At 43.7% G+C, this 21,289-nt stretch overlaps 1 pseudogene; it reads left to right on the top strand.

Annotated features, from left to right (window-relative positions):
* The first annotated feature begins 2,033 nt into the window (after positions 1 to 2,033).
* LOC117191640 lies at positions 2,034 to 19,922 on the top strand (annotated as a pseudogene).
* The last annotated feature ends 1,367 nt before the right edge of the window (positions 19,923 to 21,289 follow it).

Here is a 21,289-nt window from a genome sequence, read left to right as displayed (position 1 = left end):
ATGGCGTGCAAACAGGAGAGTCTCAGAAGGTGGCAACAGCGCTGGGACACGACCACTAAGGGGCGTTGGACCCACCAGCTTATCCCGTCCATCGACGCGTGGGTAAGCAGGAAGCACGGGCAGGTCAACTTTTACCTGACTCAGCTCCTCAGTGGTCACGGCTGCTTCCGAAGCTACCTTCATCGCTTCGGGCACGCGGACTCCGCAGAATGCTCTTGGTGCGGGCACTACGTGGAGGAGGATGCCGAGCATGCGATATTTTCGTGTGGCAGGTTCGCAGCGCATCGCCAGCGGCTAGAAGAAGCGCTGGGTGGAGCCGTAGTCAAGCAGAGCTTGGTGCCGTGCATGCTCCTGTCCCCGGAAATCTGGGAGGCGACGAGCTGCTTCGCGGCGACCATTATGAGGGAACTGCGCGCTGTTGAGCACCAGACAAGAGTCCAGTTAGTCTAAACGAAGCCTGCACATGTGTGAAGCATTGCTTCACGGCCGTACCACACATGTTGGGCTTGCATAGCCTAACCTTTAATATAGTTTGCTTTAAGTATAAAATAAGTTGTAAATACAAGCAATTAAATGGAATTTAAAAAAAAAAAAAAAAAAAAAAAAAAAAAACGCAGCGCCCGACGTCACGCTCAGACTGATTTTCTGTATCGCACGCACTCTTTGTCGTGTCGTTTAATATTCGCGGCGTCTGCCGGAGGAGAGCCATACTGACTAAGTATCGGGTATAAATGTAGAGTTGCGGTGTACGCAGCAACTCACAACGTTCCCCTCGTTTTTTTCTGGTTTTTATACCCGATACTCAAAATGAGTATTGGGGTATATTAGATTTGTGGTAAAAGTGGATGTGTGTAACGTCCAGAAGGAATCGTTTCCGACCCCATAAAGTCATGTCTGTCTGTCCGTCTGTCCGTCTGTCAGTCCCTATTAGCGCCTAGTGCTCAAAGACTATAAGAGCTAGAGCAACGATGTTTTGGATCAAGACTTCTGTGATATGTCACTGCTACAAAAATATTTCAAAACTTCGCCCCGCCCACTTCCGCCCCCACAAAGGACGAAAATCTGTGGCATCCACAATTTTAAAGATATGAGAAAACCAAAAACGTAGAATTGTAGAGAATGACCATATCTTAAAGACTGCGGAATCTGAATTGGATCGTATTATTATTATAGCCAGCATCAAGAAAACAATTTCATTTTTTCTCGCCGTCTCTCTCTAACACACACGTAGCATAGGCGGCTTTGCTTAGAGTAAAACATTAGCGCCTAGATCTCAGAGACTACAAAAACCAGAGCAACCAAATTTGGTATCCACACTCCCAATATATCGGACCGAGACGAGTTTGTTTCAAAATTTGGCCACACCCCCTTCCGCCCCCGCAAAGGACGAAAATCTGGGGGTATTCACAAATCTCAGAGACTATTAACGCTAGAGTAACCAAATTTGGTATCCGCACTCCTGTTAGATCTCACTATAAAACGTATATCTCAAAATTTCGCCTCACCCCATTCCGTGCCACAAAGGACGAAAATTTGTGGCATCCACAATTTTGAAGATACGAGAAAACTAAAAACGCAGAATCATAGATAATGATCATATCTATCAGGTTGCTGAATCTGGATCAGATCAGATCATTTTTATAGCCAAAGGGAACAAATCAATTTGCACTGGCTACGCAGCGCCCGACGTCACGCTCAGACTGATTTTCTGTATCGCACGCACTCTTTGTCGTGTCGTTTAATATTCGCGGCGTCTGCCGGAGGAGAGCCATACTGACTAAGTATCGGGTATAAATGTAGAGTTTCGGTGTACGCAGCAACTCACAACGTTCCCCCTCGTTTAATTTGTTAAAGCGCGAAATGGAACCCATTCCTTTCAGTGGAGAGGAAATAATTGTTTCTACTGTAGACATCTTGTAATGCCTCTTGTCCTTTATTAAAACAGAGTGTTTATAAGAAACCAGCTGTGATGCTCAGTTTGAAAAAAAAACCGTGCTATCGAACTCATCAATAAGGATGTGGCAAGCGACAGCATGAACATTACCTACAGAAGGTGCGGTCATCCAGCTCATTTGCGGTGCTATATGATTTCGTTCTTTTTTGGGGCGGAAGGAGGTGGGGCGAAATTTTGAGATATACGTTTTAAAGTGAGATATAAGACGAGTGCGGATACCAAATTTTGTTACTCTAGCCTTAATAGTCTCTGAGATTTGTGAATAACCCCAGATTTTCATCCTTTGCGTTGGCGGAAGGGGGTGTGGCGAAATTTTGAAACAAACTCGTCTCGGTCCGATATATTAGGAGTATGCATACCAAATTTGGTTGCTCTAGCTTTTGTAGTCTCTGAGATCTAGGCGCTAATGTTTTACTCTAAGCAAAGCCGCCTATGCTACGTGTGTGTTAGAGAGAGACAGGGCGAGAAAAAATTAAATTGTTTTCTTGATGCTGGCTATAATAAAAATACGATCCAATTCAGATTCCGCAGTCTAAAAGATATGGTCATTATCTACGATTCTGCGTTCTTAGTTTTCTCATATCTTTAAAATTGTGGATGCCACAGATTTTCGTCTTTTGTGGGGGCGGAAGTAGGCGGGGCGAAGTTTTGAAATATTTTTGTAGCAGTGACATATCACAGAAGTCTGGATCCAAGACATTGTTGCTCTAGCTCTTATAGTCTTTGAGCACTAGGCGCTAATAGGGAATGACAGACGGACAGACGGACAGACAGACATGACTTTATGGGGTCGGAAACGATTCCTTCTGGACGTTACACACATCCATTTTTACCACAAATCTAATATACCCCAATACTCATTTTGAGTATCGGGTATAAAAACCAGAAAAAAACGAGGGGGAACGTTGTGAGTTGCTGCGTACACCGCAACTCTACATTTATACCCGATACTTAGTCAGTATGGCTCTCCTCCGGCAGACGCCACTAAGATTAAACGACACGACAAAGAGTGCGTGCGAGAGAGACAGAAAATCAGTCTGAGCGTGCCGTCGGGCGCTGCGTGGCCACTGCAAATTGATTTCTTGCTTTTGGCTACAAAAATGATCCGATCTGACCCAGATTCAGCAATCTGATAGATATGGTCATATTCTATGATTCTGGGTTTTTAGTTTTCTCGAATGTGCAATATTGTGGATGCAACAGATTTTCGTCATTTGTGGGGCGGAAGGGGGTGGGGCGAAATTCGGAGATATACGTTTTATAGTAAGATCTAACAGAAGTGCGGATACCAAATTTGGTTACTCTATCCTTAATAGTCTCTGAGATTTGTGGATGCCCCAGATTTTCGTCCTTTGCGTGGGCGGAAGGGGGTGTGGCGAAATTTGGACACGAAACGGTCAAGGTCCGATATCACAGGAGTGTGGATACCAAATTTGGTTGCTCTGGCTCTTATAGGTTCTGAGATCCTTGAACTCATATTTTGCAATTGGCAAAACCGCCCATGAAACCTGTATGTTAGAGAGAGACAGAGCGAGAAAGAATAAAATTGTTTTTTTGATTCTGGCTATAATAATTATACGATCTGGTTGAGATTTCCTCTATGATTCTGCGTTTTTGGTTTCGTCCTTTGTGGGGGCGGAAGTGGGCGGGGCGAAGTTTTGAAATATTTTTGTAGCAGGGACATATCACAGAAGTCTGGATCCAAAACATCGTTGCTCTAGCTCTTATAGTCTTTGAGCACTAGGCGCTGAAGGGGATGGACAGACGGACGGACGGACAGACGGACAGACGGACAGACAGACAGACAGACAGGGCCCAATCGACTCGGCTATTGATGCTGATCAAGAATATATATACTTTATGGGGTCGGAAACGATTCCTTCTGGACGTTACACACATCCACTTTTACCACAAATCTAATATACCCCAATACTCATTTTGAGTATCGGGTATAACGAGGGGAACGTTGTGAGTTGCTACGGAGACCGCAACTCTACATTTATACCCGATACTTAGTCAGTACGGCTCTCCTCCGGCAGACGCCGCTAATATTAAAAGGCACGACAAAGAGTGCGTGCGAGAGAGACAGAAAATCAGTATGTGCGTGACGTCGGGCGCTGCGTAGCCACTGCAAATAGGTTTGTTCCTTTTGGCTATAAAAATGATCCGATCTGATCCAGATTCAGCAATCTGATAGATATGGTTATTATGTATGATTCTGCGTTTTTAGTTTTCTCGTATCCTCAATATTATGGATGCAACAGATTTTCGTTCTTTGTGGGGGCGGAATGGGGTGTGGCGAAATTTTGAGATAAACATTTTATAGTGAGAGCTAACAGGAGTGCGGATACCAAATTTGGTTACTCTATCGTGTATAGTCTCTGAGATTTGGGAATATCCCCAGATTTTCGTCCTTTGCGGGGGCGGAAGGGGGTGTGGCGAAATTTTGATACAAACTCGTCTCGGTCCGATATATAAGGAGTGTGGATACCAAATTTGGTTGCTCTAGCTTTTATAGTCTCTGAGATCTTGGCGCTAATGATTTACTCTAAGCAAAGCCGGCTATGCTACGTGTGTGTTAGAGAGAGACAGGGCGAGAAAAAATGAATTTGTTGTTTTTGATGTTGGCTATAATAATAATACAATCCAATTCAGACTCTGCAGTCTAAAAGATATAGTCATGCTCTACGATTCTGCGTTTTTGGTTTTTTCATATCTTTAAAATTGTGGATGCCACAGATTTTCGTCCTTTGTGGGGGCGGAAGTGGGCGGGGCGAAGTTTTGAAATATTTTTGTAGCAGTGACATATCAAAGAAGTCTGGATCCAAAACATCGTTGCTCTAGCTCTTATAGTCTTTGAGCACTAGGCGCTAATAGGGACTGACAGACGGACAGACGGACAGACAGACATGGCTCAATCGACTCGGCTATTGATGCTGATCAAGAATATATATACTTTATGGGGTCGGAAACGATTCCTTCTGGACGTTACACACATCCACTTTTACCACAAATCTAATATACTCCAATACTCATTTTGAGTATCGGGTATAACGAGGGGGAACGTTGTGAGTTGCTGCGGACACCGCAACTCTACATTTATACCCGATACTTAGTCAGTACGGCTCCCCTCCGGCAGACGCCGCTAATATTAAAAGGCACGACAAAGAGTGCGTGCGAGAGAGACAGAAAATCAGTATGTGCGTGACGTCGGGCGCTGCGTAGCCACTGCAAATAGGTTTGTTCCTTTTGGCTATAAAAATGATCCGATCTGATCTAGATTCAGCAATCTAATAGATATGGTTATTATGTATGATTCTGCGTTTTTTGTTTTCTCGAATGTGCAATATTGTGGATGCAACAGATTTTCGTCTTTTGTGTGGGCGGAAGGGGGGGGGGCGAAATTTTGAAATACACGTTTTATAGTAAGATCTAACAGGAGTGCGGATACCAAATTTGGTTACTCTAGCCTTAATAGTCTCTGAGATTTTTGAACATCCCCAGATTACCGTCCTTTGCGGGGGCGGAAGGGGGTGTGGCGAAATTTTGATACAAACTCGTCTCGGTTCGATATATTAGGAGTGTGGATACCAAATTTGGTTGCTCTAGCTTTTATAGTCTCTGAGATCTTGGCGCTAATGTTTTACTCTAAGCAAAGCCGGCTATGCTACGTGTGTGATAGAGAGAGACAGGGCGAGAAAAAATGAATTTGTTTTTTTTTTATGTTGGCTATAATAATAATACGATCCAATTCAGATTCTGCAGTCTAAAAGATATGGTCATGCTCTACGATTCTGCGTTTTTGGTTTTTTCATATCTTTAAAATTGTGGATGCCACAGATTTTCGTCCTTTGTGGGGGCGGAAGTGGGCGGGGCGAAGTTTTGAAATATTTTTGTAGCAGTGACATATCAAAGAAGTCTGGATCCAAAACATCGTTGCTCTAGCTCTTATAGTCTTTGAGCACTAGGCGCTAATAGGGACTGACAGACGGACAGACAGTCATGGCTCAATCGACTCGGCTATTGATGCTGATCAAGAATATATATACTTTATGGGGTCGGAAACGATTCCTTCTGGACGTTACACACATCCACTTTTACCACAAATCTAATATACCCCAATACTCATTTTGAGTATCGGGTATAACGAGGGGGAACGTTGTGAGTTGCTACGGAGACCGCAACTCTACATTTATACCCGATACTTAGTCAGTACGGCTCTCCTCCGGCAGACGCCGCTAATATTAAAAGGCACGACAAAGAGTGCGTGCGAGAGAGACAGAAAATCAGTATGTGCGTGACGTCGGGCGCTGCGTAGCCACTGCAAATAGGTTTGTTCCTTTTGGCTATAAAAATGATCCGATCTGATCCAGATTCAGCAATCTGATAGATATGGTTATTATGTATGATATATATGAAATATTCTTGTAGCAGTGACATATCATAGAAGTCTGGATCCAAAACATCGTTGCTCTAGCTCTTATAGTATTTGAGCAATAGGCGCTAATAGGGACGGACAGACGGACAGACGGACGGACGGACGGACGGACGGACGGACGGACGGACGGACGGACAGACAGACAGGGCTCAATCGACTCGGCTGTTGATGCTGATCAAGAATATATATACTTTATGGGGTCGGAAACGATTCCTTCTGGACGTTACACACATCCACTTTTACCACAAATCTAATATCCCCAATACTCATTTTGAGTATCGGGTATAATTACCCTGCCGAATCACAACAGTTATACTCGCAGCCCACACGAGTGGAGCTGCTGTCGCCGCAGACGAATATAAATCAGGTGAGAGAGCAAACGGTTCTTTAACTAATATTAAAAGGCACGACAAAGAGTGCGTGCGAGAGAGACAGAAAATCAGTATGTGCGTGACGTCGGGCGCTGCGTAGCCACTGCAAATAGGTTTGTTGCTTTTGGCTATAAAAATGATCCGATCTGATCCAGATTCAGCAATCTGATAGATATGGTTATTATGTATGATTCTGCGTTTTTAGTTTTCTCGTATCCTCAATATTATGGATGCAACAGATTTTCGTTCTTTGTGGGGCGGAATGGGGTGTGGCGAAATTTTGAGATAAACATTTTATAGTGAGAGCTAACAGGAGTGCGGATACCAAATTTGGTTACTCTATCGTGTATAGTCTCTGAGATTTGTGAATATCCCCAGATTTTCGTCCTTTGCGGCGGCGGAAGGGGTGTGGCGAAATTTTGATACAAACTCGTCTCGGTCCGATATATTAGGAGTGTGGATACCAAATTTGGTTGCTCTAGCTTTTATAGTCTCTGAGATCTTGGCGCTAATGATTTACTCTAAGCAAAGCCGGCTATGCTACGTGTGTGTTAGAGAGAGACAGGCAAGAAAAAATGAATTTGTATAATTGTATAATTATTATAGCCAGAATCAAAAAAACAATTTTATTCTTTCTCGCTCTGTCTCTCTCTAACATACAGGTTTCATGGGCGGTTTTGCCAATTGCAAAATATGAGTTCAAGGATCTCAGAACCTATAAGAGCCAGAGCAACCAAATTTGGTATCCACACTCCTGTGATATCGGACCTTGACCGTTTCGTGTCCAAATTTCGCCACACCCCCTTCCGCCCACGCAAAGGAAGAAAATCTGGGGCATCCACAAATCTCAGAGACTATTAAGGCTGGAGTAACCAAATTTGGTATCCGCACTTCTGTTAGATCTCACTATAAGACGTATATCTCCGAATTTCGCCCCACCCCCTTCCGCCCCCACAAATGACGAAAATCTGTTGCATCCACAATATTGCACATTCGAGAAAACTAAAAACCCAGAATCATAGAATATTACCATATCTATCAGATTGCTGAATCTGGGTCAGATCGGATCATTTTTGTAGCCAAAAGCAAGAAATCAATTTGCAGTGGCCACGCAGCGCCCGACGGCACGCTCAGACTGATTTTCTGTCTCTCTCGCACGCAATCTTTGTCGTGTCGTTTAATCTTAGCGGCGTCTGCCGGAGGAGAGCCATACTGACTAAGTATCGGGTATAAATGTAGAGTTGCGGTGTACGCAGCAACTCACAACGTTCCCCTCGTTTTTTTCTGGTTTTTATACCCGATACTCAAAATGAGTATTGGGGTATATTAGATTTGTGGTAAAAATGGATGTGTGTAACGTCCAGAAGGAATCGTTTCCGACCCCATAAAGTCATGTCTGTCTGTCCGTCTGTCCGTCTGTCATTCCCTATTAGCGCCTAGTGCTCAAAGACTATAAGAGCTAGAGCAACAATGTCTTGGATCCAGACTTCTGTGATATGTCACTGCTACAAAAATATTTCAAAACTTCGCCCCGCCCACTTCCGCCCCCACAAAAGACGAAAATCTGTGGCATCCACAATTTTAAAGATATGAGAAAACTAAGAACGCAGAATCGTAGATAATGACCATATCTTTTAGACTGCGGAATCTGAATTGGATCGTATAATTATTATAGCCAACATCAAAAAAAACAAATTCATTTTTTCTCGCCCTGTCTCTCTCTAACACACACGTAGCATAGGCGGCTTTGCTTAGAGTAAAACATTAGCGCCTAGATCTCAGAGACTACCAAAGCTAGAGCAACCAAATTTGGTATCCACACTCCTAATATATCGGACCGAGACGAGTTTGTTTCAAAATTTCGCCACACCCCCTTCCGCCCCGCAAAGGACGAAAATCTGGGGATATTCAAAAATCTCAGAGACTATTAAGGCTAGAGTAACCAAATTTGGTATCCGCACTCCTGTTAGATTTTACTATAAAACGTGTATCTTAAAATTTCGCCCCACCCTCTTCCGCCCACACAAAGGACGAAAATCTGTTGCATCCACAATATTGCACATTCGAGAAAACTAAAAACGCAGAATCATAGATAATGACAATATCTATCAGATTGCTGAATTTGAATCAGATCGGATCATTTTTATAGCCAAAAGGAACAAACCTATTTGCAGTGGCTACGCAGCGCCCGACGTCACGCACATACTGATTTTCTGTCTCTCTCGCACGCACTCTTTGTCGTGCCTTTTAATATTAGCGGCGTCTGCCGGAGGAGAGTTATACTGACTTAGTATCTGGTATAACCGTAGAGTTGCGGTGTCCGCAGCAACTCACAACGTTCCCCCTCGTTATACCCGATACTCAAAATGAGTATTGGGGTATATTAGATTTGTGGTGAAAATGGATGTGTGTAACGTCCAGAAGGAATCGTTTCCGAACCCATAAAGTATATATATTCTTGATCAGCATCAATAGCCGAGTCGATTGAGCCATGTCTGTCTGTCCGTCCGTCCGTCCGTCCGTCTGTCCGTCCCCTTCAGCGCCTAGTGCTCAAAGACTATAAGAGCTAGAGCAACGATGTTTTGGATCCAGACTTCTGTGATATGTCACTGCTACAAAAATATTTCAAAACTTCGCCCCGCCCACTTCCGCCCCCACAAAGGACGAAAGTCTGTGGCATCCACAATTTGAAAGATATGAGAAAACCAAAAACGTTGAATTGTAGAGAATGACCATATCTTAAAGACAGCGGAATCTGAATTGGATCGTATTATTATTATAGCCAGCATCAAGAAAACAATTTCATTTTTTCTCGCCCTGTCTCTCTCTAACACACACGTAGCATAGGCGGCTTTGCTTAGAGTAAAACATTAGCGCCTAGATCTCAGAGACTACAAAAGCTAGAGCAACCAAATTTGGTATCCACACTCCTAATATACCACACCCCCTTCCGCCACCGCAAAGGATAAAAATCTGGGGATATTCACAAATCTCAGAGAATATTACGGCTAGAGTAACCAAATTTGGTATCCGTACTCCTGTTAGATCTCACTATAAAACGTATATCTCAAAATTTCGCCCCACCCCCTTCCGCCCCCACAAAATACGAAAATCTGTTGCATCCACAATATTGAGGATACGAGAAAACTAAAAACGCAGAATCATAGATAATGATCAAATATATCAGATTGAATCTGGATCAGATCAGATCATTTTTATAGCCAATAGGAACAAATCAATTTGCAGTGGCTACGCAGCGCCCGACGTCACGCTCAGACTGATTTTCTGTCTGATGCCACAGATTTTCGTCCTTTGTGGGGGTGGAAGTAGGCGGGGCGAAGTTTTGAAATATTTTTGTAGCAGTGACATATCACAGTAGTCTGGATCCAAAACATCGTTTCTCTAGCTCTTATAGTCTTTAAGCACTAGGCGCTAATAGGGACGGACAGACGGACAGACGGACGGACTGACAGACGGACAGACAGACATGGCTCAATCGACTCGGCTATTGATGCTGATCAAGAATATATATACTTTATGGGGTCGGAAACGATTCCTTCTGGACGTTACACACATCCACTTTTACCACAAATCTAATATACCCCAATACTCATTTTGAGTATCGGGTATAACGAGGGGGAACGTTGTGAGTTGCTGCGGACACCGCAACTCTACATTTATACCCGATACTTAGTCAGTACGGCTCTCCTCCGGCAGACGCCGCTAATATTAAAAGGCACGACAAAGAGTGCGTGCGAGAGAGACAGAAAATCAGTATGTGCGTGACGTCGGGCGCTGCGTAGCCACTGCAAATAGGTTTGTTCCTTTTGGCTATAAAAATGATCCGATCTGATCCAGATTCAGCAATCTAATAGATATGGTTATTATGTATGATTCTGCGTTTTTAGTTTTCTCGAATGTGCAATATTGTGGATGCAACAGATTTTCGTCTTTTGTGTGGGCGGAAGGGGGTGGGGCGAAATTTTGAGATACACGTTTTATAGTAAGATCTAACAGGAGTGCGGTTACCAAATTTGGTTCCTCTAGCCTTAATAGTCTCTAAGATTTTTGAACATCCCCAGATTACCGTCCTTTGCGGGGGCGGAAGGGGGTGTGGCGAAATTTTGATACAAACTCGTCTCGGTCCGATATATTAGGAGTGTGGATACCAAATTTGGTTGCTCTAGCTTTTATAGTCTCTGAGATCTTGGCGCTAATGTTTTACTCTAAGCAAAGCCGGCTATGCTACGTGTGTGTTAGAGAGAGACAGGGCGAGAAAAAATGAATTTGTTTTTTTTTATGTTGGCTATAATAATAATACGATCCAATTCAGATTCTGCAGTCTAAAAGATATGGTCATGCTCTACGATTCTGCGTTTTTGGTTTTTTCATATCTTTAAAATTGTGGATGCCACAGATTTTCGTCCTTTGTGGGGGCGGAAGTGGGCGGGGCGAAGTTTTGAAATATTTTTGTAGCAGTGACATATCAAAGAAGTCTGGATCCAAAACATCGTTGCTCTAGCTCTTATAGTCTTTGAGCACTAGGCGCTAATAGGGACTGACAGACGGACAGACGGACAGACAGACATGGCTCAATCGACTCGGCTATTGATGCTGATCAAGAATATATATACTTTATGGGGTCGGAAACGATTCCTTCTGGACGTTACACACATCCACTTTTACCACAAATCTAATATACTCCAATACTCATTTTGAGTATCGGGTATAACGAGGGGGAACGTTGTGAGTTGCTGCGGACACCGCAACTCTACATTTATACCCGATACTTAGTCAGTACGGCTCTCCTCCGGCAGACGCCGCTAATATTAAAAGGCACGACAAAGAGTGCGTGCGAGAGAGACAGAAAATCAGTATGTGCGTGACGTCGGGCGCTGCGTAGCCACTGCAAATAGGTTTGTTCCTTTTGGCTATAAAAATGATCCGATCTGATCCAGATTCAGCAATCTAATAGATATGGTTATTATGTATGATTCTGCGTTTTTAGTTTTCTCGAATGTGCAATATTGTGGATGCAACAGATTTTCGTCTTTTGTGTGGGCGGAAGGGGGTGGAGCGAAATTTTGAGATACACGTTTTATAGTAAAATCTAACAGGAGTGCGGATACCAAATTTGGTTACTCTAGCCTTAATAGTCTCTAAGATTTTTGAACATCCCCAGATTACCGTCCTTTGCGGGGGCGGAAGGGGGTGTGGCGAAATTTTGATACAAACTCGTCTCGGTCCGATATATTAGGAGTGTGGATACCAAATTTGGTTGCTCTAGCTTTTATAGTCTCTGAGATCTTGGCGCTAATGTTTTACTCTAAGCAAAGCCGCCTATGCTACGTGTGTGTTAGAGAGAGACAGGGCGAGAAAAAATGAATTTGTTTTTTTGATGTTGGCTATAATAATAATACGATCCAATTCAGATTCTGCAGTCTAAAAGATATGGTCATGCTCTACGATTCTGCGTTTTTGGTTTTTTCATATCTTTAAAATTGTGGATGCCACAGATTTTCGTCCTTTGTGGGGGCGGAAGTGGGCGGGGCGAAGTTTTGAAATATTTTTGTAGCAGTGACATATCAAAGAAGTCTGGATCCAAAACATCGTTGCTCTAGCTCTTATAGTCTTTGAGCACTAGGCGCTAATAGGGACTGACAGACGGACAGACGGACAGACAGACATGGCTCAATCGACTCGGCTATTGATGCTGATCAAGAATATATATACTTTATGGGGTCGGAAACGATTCCTTCTGGACGTTACACACATCCACTTTTACCACAAATCTAATATACCCCAATACTCATTTTGAGTATCGGGTATAACGAGGGGGAACGTTGTGAGTTGCTACGGAGACCGCAACTCTACATTTATACCCGATACTTAGTCAGTACGGCTCTCCTCCGGCAGACGCCGCTAATATTAAAAGGCACGACAAAGAGTGCGTGCGAGAGAGACAGAAAATCAGTATGTGCGTGACGTCGGGCGCTGCGTAGCCACTGCAAATAGGTTTGTTCCTTTTGGCTATAAAAATGATCCGATCTGATCCAGATTCAGCAATCTGATAGATATGGTTATTATGTATGATTCTGCGTTTTTAGTTTTCTCGTATCCTCAATATTATGGATACAACAGATTTTCGTTCTTTGTGGGGGCGGAATGGGGTGTGGCGAAATTTTGAGATATACATTTTATAGTGAGAGCTAACAGGAGTGCGGATACCAAATTTGGTTACTCTATCGTGTATAGTCTCTGAGATTTGTGAATATCCCCAGATTTTCGTCCTTTGCGCGGGCGGAAGGGGGTGTGGCGAAATTTTGATACAAACTCGTCTCGGTCCGATATATTAGGAGTGTGGATACCAAATTTGGTTGCTCTAGCTTTTATAGTCTCTGAGATCTTGGCGCTAATGATTTACTCTAAGCAAAGCCGGCTATGCTACGTGTGTGTTAGAGAGAGACAGGGCGAGAAAAAATGAATTTGTTGTTTTTTATGTTGGCTATAATAATAATACAATCCAATTCAGATTCTGCAGTCTAAAAGATATAGTCATGCTCTACGATTCTGCGTTTTTGGTTTTTTCATATCTTTAAAATTGTGGATGCCACAGATTTTCGTCCTTTGTGGGGGCGGAAGTGGGCGGGGCGAAGTTTTGAAATATTCTTGTAGCAGTGACATATCATAGAAGTCTGGATCCAAAACATCGTTGCTCTAGCTCTTATAGTATTTGAGCACTAGGCGCTAATAGGGACGGACAGACGGACGGACGGACGGACGGACGGACGGACAGACAGACAGGGCTCAATCGACTCGGCTATTGATGCTGATCAAGAATATATATACTTTATGGGGTCGGAAACGATTCCTTCTGGACGTTACACACATCCACTTTTACCACAAATCTAATATCCCCAATACTCATTTTGAGTATCGGGTATAACGAGGGGGAACGTTGTGAGTTGCTACGGAGACCGCAACTCTACATTTATACCCGATACTTAGTCAGTACGGCTCTCCTCCGGCAGACGCCGCTAATATTAAAAGGCACGACAAAGAGTGCGTGCGAGAGAGACAGAAAATCAGTATGTGCGTGACGTCGGGCGCTGCGTAGCCACTGCAAATAGGTTTGTTCCTTTTGGCTATAAAAATGATCCGATCTGATCCAGATTCAGCAATCTGATAGATATGGTTATTATGTATGATTCTGCGTTTTTAGTTTTCTCGTATCCTCAATATTATGGATGCAACAGATTTTCGTTCTTTGTGGGGGCGGAATGGGGTGTGGCGAAATTTTGAGATAAACATTTTATAGTGAGAGCTAACAGGAGTGCGGATACCAAATTTGGTTACTCTATCGTGTATAGTCTCTGAGATTTGTGAATATCCCCAGATTTTCGTCCTTTGCGGGGGCGGAAGGGGGTGTGGCGAAATTTTGATACAAACTTGTCTCGGTCCGATATATTAGGAGTGTGGATACCAAATTTGGTTGCTCTAGCTTTTATAGTCTCTGAGATCTTGGCGCTAATGATTTACTCTAAGCAAAGCCGGCTATGCTACGTGTGTGTTAGAGAGAGACAGGGCGAGAAAAAATGAATTTGTTGTTTTTGATGTTGGCTATAATAATAATACAATCCAATTCAGACTCTGCAGTCTAAAAGATATAGTCATGCTCTACGATTCTGCGTTTTTGGTTTTTTCATATCTTTAAAATTGTGGATGCCACAGATTTTCGTCCTTTGTGGGGGCGGAAGTGGGCGGGGCGAAGTTTTGAAAAATTTTTTAGCAGTGACATATCAAAGAAGTCTGGATCCAAAACATCGTTGCTCTAGCTCTTATAGTCTTTGAGCACTAGGCGCTAATAGGGACTGACAGACGGACAGACGGACAGACAGACATGGCTCAATCGACTCGGCTATTGATGCTGATCAAGAATATATATACTTTATGGGGTCGGAAACGATTCCTTCTGGACGTTACACACATCCACTTTTACCACAAATCTAATATACTCCAATACTCATTTTGAGTATCGGGTATAACGAGGGGGAACGTTGTGAGTTGCTGCGGACACCGCAACTCTACATTTATACCCGATACTTAGTCAGTACGGCTCCCCTCCGGCAGACGCCGCTAATATTAAAAGGCACGACAAAGAGTGCGTGCGAGAGAGACAGAAAATCAGTATGTGCGTGACGTCGGGCGCTGCGTAGCCACTGCAAATAGGTTTGTTCCTTTTGGCTATAAAAATGATCCGATCTGATCCAGATTCAGCAATCTGATAGATATGGTTATTATGTATGATTCTGCGTTTTTAGTTTTCGCGAATGTGCAATATTGTGGATGCAACAGATTTTCGTCTTTTGTGTGGGCGGAAGGGGGTGGGGCGACATTTTGAGATACCCGTTTTATAGTAAGATCTAACAGGAGTGCGGATACCAAATTTGGTTACTCTATCGTGTATAGTCTCTGAGATTTGTGAATATCCCCAGATTTTCGTCCTTTGCGGGGGCGGAAGGGGGTGTGGCGAAATTTTGATACAAACTCGTCTCGGTCCGATATATTAGGAGTGTGGATACCAAATTTGGTTGCTCTAGCTTTTATAGTCTCTGAGATCTTGGCGCTAATGATTTACTCTAAGCAAAGCCGGCTATGCTACGTGTGTGTTAGAGAGAGACAGGGCGAGAAAATATGAATTTGTTGTTTTTTATGTTGGCTATAATAATAATACAATCCAATTCAGATTCTGCAGTCTAAAAGATATAGTCATGCTCTACGATTCTGCGTTTTTGGTTTTTTCATATCTTTAAAATTGTGGATGCCACAGATTTTCGTCCTTTGTGGGGCGGAAGTGGGCGGGGCGAAGTTTTGAAATATTCTTGTAGCAGTGACATATCATAGAAGTCTGGATCCAAAACATCGTTGCTCTAGCTCTTATAGTATTTGAGCACTAGGCGCTAATAGGGACGGACAGACGGACGGACGGACAGACAGACAGGGCTCAATCGACTCGGCTATTGATGCTGATCAAGAATATATATACTTTATGGGGTCGGAAACGATTCCTTCTGGACGTTGCACACATCCACTTTTACCACAAATCTAATATCCCCAATACTCATTTTGAGTATCGGGTATAATTACCCTGCCGAATCACAACAGTTATACTCGCAGCCCACACGAGTGGAGCTGCTGTCGCCGCAGACGAATATAAATCAGGTGAGAGAGCAAACGGTTCTTTAACTAATATTAAAAGGCACGACAAAGAGTGCGTGCGAGAGAGACAGAAAATCAGTATGTGCGTGACGTCGGGCGCTGCGTAGCCACTGCAAATAGGTTTGTTGCTTTTGGCTATAAAAATGATCCGATCTGATCCAGATTCAGCAATCTGATAGATATGGTTATTATGTATGATTCTGCGTTTTTAGTTTTTTCGTATCCTCAATATTATGGATGCAACAGAATTTCGTTCTTTGTGGGGGCGGAATAGGGTGTGGCGAAATTTTGAGATAAACATTTTATAGTGAGAGCTAACAGGAGTGCGGATACCAAATTTGGTTACTCTATCGTGTATAGTCTCTGAGATTTGTGAATATCCCCAGATTTTCGTCCTTTGCGTGGGCGGAAGGGGGTGTGGCGAAATTTTGATACAAACTCGTCTCGGTCCGATATATTAGGAGTGTGGATACCAAATTTGGTTGCTCTAGCTTTTATAGTCTCTGAGATCTTGGCGCTAATGATTTACTCTAAGCAAAGCCGGCTATGCTACGTGTGTGTTAGAGAGAGACAGGGCGAAAAAAAATGAATTTGTTGTTTTTGATGTTGGCTATAATAATAATACAATCCAATTCAGACTCTGCAGTCTAAAAGATATAGTCATGCTCTACGATTCTGCGTTTTTGGTTTTTTCATATCTTTAAAATTGTGGATGCCACAGATTTTCGTCCTTTGTGGGGGCGGAAGTGGGCGGGGCGAAGTTTTGAAATATTCTTGTAGCAGTGACATATCACAGAAGTCTGGATCCAAAACATCGTTGCTCTAGCTCTTATAGTATTTGAGCACTAGGCGCTAATAGGGACGGACAGACGGACAGACGGACGGACGGACAGACAGACAGGGCTCAATCGACTCGGCTATTGATGCTGATCAAGAATTTATATACTTTATGGGGTCGGAAACGATTCCTTCTGGACGTTACACACATCCACTTTTACCACAAATCTAATATCCCCAATACTCATTTTGAGTATCGGGTATAATTACCCTGCCGAATCACAACAGTTATACTCGCAGCCCACACGAGTGGAGCTGCTGTCGCCGCAGACGAATATAAATCAGGTGAGAGAGCAAACGGTTCTTTAATTGAGCACAACACTCTCCTGTCCTCTCTGCAAGATCTCTTTTGTGTACCTCTCTAACTGTAAACTATTATATTTCCTGCTTATGCACTCTTGCATCTTTTTCTTGGTTGATTATGCAGTTACATATGTACATTACATACATGTATTGTGTTTGTTGGATGCTGTTATTTTATCTCGAATTAAAGAACATAACATATACTACACAGAGGGTACTGTTCTGTATTTACAAGTGTATGTACATATGTATATGTTTGGAAATACTTAAAATAGATTAACACACACAACGCTTTTATATACAATATATTTTTATTTAGTGGTCTTATGTGCAGTAAAACCCGTAGTGACATTGACTGATGTATATAAGCACCTATACATACAAACGTGTATACTGTACTTTCGTACAGCAGAATATTTGGGGCAATGTTGCGATCTTTTCATTCGTTTTATCAGCTGAATTTCCCGGCATTCCTTATCGGCTTATAAATAGACACCGCCATTCTTATTCAATTATAGCAGTTAGATTATAAGTAAATTTCGACTAAATCCCATTGCTCTTGAAAAGAAATAGAAATTTTTTGACCCTGGGTCAGTGTTAGCCATAATAAGCGACAATTATTCAGATTAAAGCATTCCATTCCGGGAATAAATCAGTACGTTATGACCCCAACAACAATGACGCACCGCACCGCACACAAGCAAAATGCTATCACAGTCCAACATCTATGCGCACTTAAATATTTTTTCAGAAATTCTATCTCTAATATTAGTTCAAATGATTTCAGAAACCGAGATGGGGCAAGCTGATGTTACTGATGGCCATAGCCACCACCTTAGGCGGAGCAGTGTCGACGGGCTACTGCATAGGCGTTATCAATGCTCCCTCCAAGGTGAGTTCCGACCCAGCCTAAGTACCTGTCCAGTAGCAGCAATACTAACTCCCCTATCTTTACAGTTCATGAAAATTTGGTGTAATCAAACGCTGCATGACAACTATGGCAGCAACCTGAGCGAAACCGGACTGGATTTGCTGTGGTCGAGCATTGTTTCTGTTTTCCCGGTTGGTGGCGCCATCGGCTCGCTGGGCGGGGCTGGGGCGGCCAATAAATTCGGCAGATATGTGTGGCCGTTAATCAGTCAGATAAGCCGCTTTTATAGAGTTTTTTATGTCCCCAAATGTGCAAAACAAATGCCAATACGACCTTAAAATATTCAGTACTGCATTTATTCAGTGCAAATCAAAACGGAAACGATTAATATATTAATATTAATCTCTCTCTCTCTCTCTTTGCAGAAAAGCATGCTATCTCATTTGCGGTGGGCTGTTTACGGTCGGAGCGGTGCTCTTCTTTTTCTGCCGCGCGGCCAACTCCGTCGAAATGCTGTTGATTGGACGATTCATTGTCGGGCTAGCATCGGGCCTCGTAACCGCGACCTTGCCCATGTATCTGTCTGAGGTGGCTCCGCTAGCACTGCGTGGAACGCTGTTCGTCTTCTGTGGTGTGGGTGTTACGGGAGGCGTGGTCGTGGCACAATTATGCAGTTTGGCCGATGTTTTCGGCACCGCTGATCTCTGGCACTATGCGTTAGCCGCATACATGGGCCTGATCATTGTGGGCTACCTGCCCTCGTATCTCTTCCCCGAGAGCCCCAAGTTCCTGTACATAGTCAAGGGCAATCGTGCGGCAGCCAGGCGAGAGCTGCAGCGACTGCGTGGCGAGGATGCGGAAGAACTCATCGCACAGGAGCTGGCCGAGATGGAAGCCGAGACCAATGCCAAGAAGCAGACAAGCAGATTCTGCGATGTGCTCCGCGATTCCCGCTATCTGCCACCGCTTGTCATTGTCTGCTGCTTCCACGGCGGCCAGCAGTTGTCGGGCATCAATGCAGTGAGTAGTGATATTCGTTTAAGACATATTTATATCGGATTTTCATTATCCTGAACATTTTGCAGATCTTCTACTATTCGGTTTCCATCTTTGAGAAGGCCGGCCTCTCCACAGCGAATGCCCAGTGGGCTAATTTGGGCGCTGGATGCCTGAATCTGGCCGTCTCGCTGATGGGCCCTTGGCTGATGGCCAGCTGCAACAGACGCACCCCTATGATGTTCTCCTGTGCCTTGTGCTCCGTCTTCCTCTTTACTATTGCCTTCGTCTTGTACTATATCGTCAGTGTATCTTGTTCTAGTGCTATCTGATTGCATGGGCTATATTTTCTTCTACCAGTTCGGCCTGGGCCCCATTCCGTACTTCATTGGAACAGGTAATTTGAGGCCGGGCCGCCAGTCGCGTGACGACGCCAGCTGCCACGAGCGTCGAAGTAAAAGTCGAGTCTCGTGATGCCGCCAGTTGCTCCAATTTCCGAGCATTCGGTCTATATAATTGAATTGAACGAGGTTCATTGGACCAGTTTTTTATGACAATAGGCAACTCCAGACACTCTGTCGTTGTTGTTGATCTCCGATCGTCGCTGGCTCAATTATTGGACTGCTAACTGATACGAATTATGCCTTTTCAATTTGCAGAACTGTTCGAGGTGGCCCCTCGCTCGGTGGCCATGTCGATGGGCAGCCTGGCGTCATGGACGTGCAATTTCATAATTGGCATATCCTTGCCTAGCGTGCAGAATGCCTGGGGCGCCTTTGTCTTCCTGCCGTTCTCCATTACCTGTATGCTGCTCTGTTTGCTTACGAAATTCTATCTGCCGGAAACACGAGGGCGGGATCCCTCAGAGGTGGCACCTCTCGTATCGAAGGGTTTCCGGTCCAAGGTCAAGTGATACTTGCCGCAAACGCACGTCTTAAACTTAGATATAATTAGCTAATGATAGGGTGTCTCTTAAATGTACAATTGCAAAAATGGGGCCAACAAGCCAAACCAATTTTTATACCCGATACTCAAAATGAGTATTGGGGTATATTAGATTTGTGGTAAAAGTGGATGTGTGTAACGTCCAGAAGGAATCGTTTCCGACCCCATAAAGTATATATATTCTTGATCAGCATCAATAGCCGAGTCGATTGAGCCCTGTCTGTCTGTCCGTCTGTCCGTCCGTCCGTCCGTCCGTCCGTCCGTCCCCTTCAGCGCCTATTGCTCAAAGACTATAAGAGCTAGAGCAACGATGTTTTGGATCCAGACTTCTGTAATATGTCACTGCTACAAAAATATTTCAAAACTTCGCCCCGCCCACTTCCGCCCCCACAAAGGACGAAAATCTGTGGCATCCACATTTTTAACGATACGATAAAACGAAAAACGCAGAATCGGTGAGGATGACTATATCTTCTACAGTGCAAAATCTGAACCAGATCGTATAATAATTATAGCCAGAATCAAGAAAACAATTTCATTCTTTCTCGCTCTGTCTCTCTCTAACACACAGGTTTCATGGTCGGTTTTGTCAATTGCAAAATATGAGTTCAAGGATCTCAGAACCTATAAGAGCCAGAACAACCAAATTTGGTATCCACACTCCTGTGATATCGGACCTTGACCGTTTCGTGTCCAAATTTCGCCACACCTCCTTCCGCCCCCGCAAAGGACGAAAATCTGGGGCATCCACAAATCTCAGAGACTATTAAGGCTAGAGTAACCAAATTTGGTATCTGCACTTCTGTTAGATCTCACTATAAAACGTATATCTCAGAATTTCGCCCCACCCCCTTCCGCCCCCACAAAAGACGAAAATCTGTTGCATCCACAATATTGCACATTCGAGAAAATTAGCAGAATCATAGATAATGACCATATCTATCAGATTGCTGAATCTGGATCAGATCGGATCATTTTTTTAGCCAAAAGCAAGAAATCAATTTTCAGTGGCTACGCAGCGCCCGACGTCACGCTCAGACTGATTTTCTGTCTCTCTCGCACGCACTCTTTGTCGTGTCGTTTAATATTAGCGGCGTCTGCCGCAGGAGAGCCATACCGACTTAGTATCGGGTATAACTGTAGAGTTGCGGTGTCCGCAGCAACTCACAACGTTCCACCTCGTTTTTTTCTGGTTTTTATACTCGATACTCAAAATGAGTATTGGGGTATATTAGATTTGTGGTAAAAGTGGATGTGTGTAACGTCCAAAAGGAATCGTTTTCGACCCCATAAAGTATATATATTCTTGATCAGCATCAATAGCCGAGTCGATTGAGCCCTGTCTGTCTGTCCGT

Source organism: Drosophila miranda (assembly GCF_003369915.1).
Source record: "Drosophila miranda strain MSH22 chromosome Y unlocalized genomic scaffold, D.miranda_PacBio2.1 Contig_Y1_pilon, whole genome shotgun sequence".
NCBI classification, from domain to species: domain Eukaryota; kingdom Metazoa; phylum Arthropoda; class Insecta; order Diptera; family Drosophilidae; genus Drosophila; species Drosophila miranda.
Note: the sequence above shows the minus strand (reverse complement) of the source record. Positions and strands in the feature narration are given on the sequence as shown.